This window comes from Bidens hawaiensis, unplaced genomic scaffold (assembly GCF_021521415.1).
Source record: "Bidens hawaiensis isolate Kalapana, Puna unplaced genomic scaffold, B.hawaiensis_p1.1 tig00055837_1, whole genome shotgun sequence".
Classification (NCBI taxonomy): domain Eukaryota; kingdom Viridiplantae; phylum Streptophyta; class Magnoliopsida; order Asterales; family Asteraceae; genus Bidens; species Bidens hawaiensis.
Window position 1 is genome coordinate 14,136 of NW_027500056.1, and position 3,517 is coordinate 17,652.

The following is a 3,517-nucleotide window of genomic DNA, read 5'->3' on the forward strand; positions in this document are numbered from 1 at the left end:
AACCCCTAACGTAAATCAGGAAAACATGGAATGGATTTGGAGAATTGAATCTAGGGCTTGTTAGGACGATGATGAACATGAGACTTAATATATATATATATATATATATATATATATATATATATATATATATATACACACACACTAGTAAAAACCCGCGCGATGCGGCGGCGACGACATTAACAATATGATACTCGTTTTCTGTTAGTTTATTAATCCTCTCCTTATATATTGCATAGTACTTTTGTTGGTTATTTTTTCGTAGCATGGGTTAAGGTCAATTTATGCCATGAGCCTTACATATATCAATTTAATAATAAAAAATGCACACATAAGAAAATATCAATCACAAACATGCATAGTAGTTTAAAAATAAAAATCTGGGTGTAAACTATATAGTTTGACCACCATTCTTCATAATCAATGATATCTTACACCATCTCAATTACCTAAGAGCGAAAAAAATCCCAACACCAATTCACCAAATTAAAAAATTACCTTAGTAAATACAGATTTCAATATACGAATTTATTGGATTGGCTTGTCTTCTTTCTTAGAATCGCATCTTCTTTTTGAATCTTTCTACAAAACAAAATGGCTAAATATAGTAAAAATGAAGCAAAAAAAAAACATTAAAGCATCCAAAGAAAACAGAATATATGTACATAAACCAAAAAGAATGTTCATATTGTCATAACGGGTTAATCCAGTTGGGTTGCTTGGACCAGAATCACAATCTGTTCTGAACCGAATCAGGTAAACATTTTTAGCGACTCGTTCAAACTTGGTAACTCGCCGAGCTAACCTGTATTATTCGATTTTTTTAACAATCAAAGCCTGCTGTAGAAGTCAAAGATCAAGAATCTTAACAACATGCATCTATTAGAGAATTAATATGGTTATAGGCTGGGTCAAGCTGTACCAAAAAGTACAATTTCATGAACCGATGACAAACATAAGCTACAGGCGTAACACTCGATAATATCATTATTGTATATTCCAAAAAATAAAATAAAACTTTAATAAAGGGTAATATGTCACAGCCGGTTGTAAGTTCCAAAAAAAAATTCAATTGCTTGTTGTAGCTCTTGCTCCCCTAGCTTTCTTCTTATCATCATATTGTAATTAAACATTCGAGCACCTGTAACGGTAAAACAACTAAAGATCAAACACTTAATACTTCATATAAATGAGTTGAACGATCATAATGAATATATTTTTGCTCACCAAATGGTATATAATCAAATGGTTCAACAGATTCAAGTGAGGTTGGACTCAAACAACCAGAAAAATCCCCAATTTCCATATGTTGCAGATTCTTCCTGCATAAAATATTCAATCTAATAACACATTTATAATGAGCATTAGAAACTTTAAAATTAAGTGCATTTACCTTTAGCCAAGATCGCTTTCATGGTCTCCAAGATCATAAATTTGACGAACCAAAACATCTGATGTCGCTGATATGGTATTCTCACATCTTGAACTGGTCCAAACACATTTCAAAACATAAGTACATAGGGTAGAACCACAGACTCTGTTACAAAGAAAAATATCATATCAACTTATCAATTATGCTGAGATATGACAAGAAGAGTCGTTAACGGCACAAAATTGAGTTAACTGATATAGTCAACTTTGGGTGTCAAAGGACTACCCAACCATGTTGCGAGATCCCAAATGGTCCCATTTATCATTTGAACTATTACTATAAAGAAAAAATAGATAATCGAGACAAAACATAAAAAACTCAACACGAGAAAAGCATTTTCAAGCTCAAGCCGAGCCCGAGCTTCAATAAAAGATCGCCTAGTTATCGAGCCCGAGCTCGAACCTTGTATGCGAAGTTCTTTTAGGCTCGTCAAACCTTAACATGCCTTATGTATTTTTAGTTTTACCTCTTACAAAAAACGTGATTTAGACCTTTGTAAAAAGGAGATAAAGGCGGTTTCTTTCGCTTTAGCAAAACTTAAGTCTCAACATCATTGTCACTTGTGTCGCTTGCAGACTGCCAAAATAGCACACAATTCAGTTAACTATTGTTTGTTTTTTTAAATAAAGAAATAAACTAATATAAATGCATGTGTCTTATAGTCGACCAAACCTTAATACTTGTGTCATCACTATAAGCAACATCATTAACACCATGTATGCACTTATAGCTTCCCATTGACACTTGTTTGACCCACTATAGACTGATTTTGACCAGATCCCTAGCTTGACCACGGCTTGACCCTGTTTGACAGATTGACTGGGTTGACCGATTGACTGAGTTGACATGCTCCCAAACATTTTCACAGCAGCGGCCGATGACCTATTAAGCCAGTGTATATGAACTTCAAGGTTACAATGCGGGAAAAAAAATATTTTAAAATAACCAAATCAACAAATATTTCATAATAAAAAATATATAAAAATATCAAGCAACAAAATATTATTAGAAATGACAAAAAAAGGATAAAAAGAAGTTCACTAAATTCATATCAATCATTACTCAAATAAAAATTTAACAATTCTAAAGTATAAAACTGAAAAATGAGAACTAAAAATGTGGGCACTCGTCTATCACTAACAATTCCCACTTAATTTGATCAAGCATTTTAGTGTCTTGGAAAACAACAGTATTATTATAAGTCATGCGTAATTGATGCTTTAGAAGACATTGTTATATAATTTCATTAGCATTCACCATATACATATCAATCATTACTCAAATAAAAATTTAACAATTCTAAAGTATAAAACTGAAAAATGAGATAACTAAAAATCTGTTTTTTTTTTTTTGTCATCATTAGATAATCGTTATAGAAGAACTTAAAAAACATCATTTCCTCATTAAAAATACCAACAAATACAAATCAATGACTTAATTATGAAAATGATTGAACACAAGAACTATACATGTACTCGAGTGTGAGCTTATACCTGTAGCTAGACTTCGACAACATCCGGAGCTTGACCATGGCTTAACCCATTTGACTATTTGACTGGGTTGGCCGATTGACTGAGTTGACTCGTTCCCGTTGAACCAAAAGCCGTCATAAGCTGCTGTCGTAACCACAATCGTCGAGCTTGTTCCCGCTGCTAACCACCACCACTGTCTCAGTAGACAACATCAACGTCGATTACACACACCACAGACGAACCTCCTGAAATAATCCCACAGCCGATTATCCACCTTGTTTTGTCCGATCTACGCAGAAAGGATGTTGTCGCCAAAACCCTAATTTTACAAGAAAGAAAAATTAGCCGCTGATCTAATAAAAAATTGGACTTGTAAGTAGAGTAGGACTTACCATATATTATTAGAATCCTTGCGCCGCCGCTAGGGTCTGTAAGCAAGCCAAACACCACCGGCTGGTCACCTTCAATCCTTCACGGTACGCCGTCTTTATTATGATCGCTGAAGAGAGAAAATGGGGGTGTCTGGGAAGTGAATTTGAGTTACTTTTACAAATACCCATACAACAAAGCGGGAATTCAAAATTTGAGAGTTTGAAATCTATCAAGCTTTAAG

The 3,517-nt window shown here is 33.8% G+C and overlaps 1 long non-coding RNA gene across 1 annotated transcript; it reads right to left on the reverse strand.

The window, feature by feature from the left end:
* Positions 1–973: 973 nt before the first annotated feature.
* Positions 974–2,338, reverse strand: LOC143601180 (uncharacterized). Its single transcript, XR_013147606.1, has 5 exons — positions 2,105–2,338; positions 1,899–2,008; positions 1,394–1,486; positions 1,228–1,322; positions 974–1,141 (listed from the first exon to the last, which is right to left on the reverse strand). It is a non-coding gene; the product is annotated as an uncharacterized LOC143601180 (long non-coding RNA).
* Positions 2,339–3,517: the final 1,179 nt, after the last annotated feature.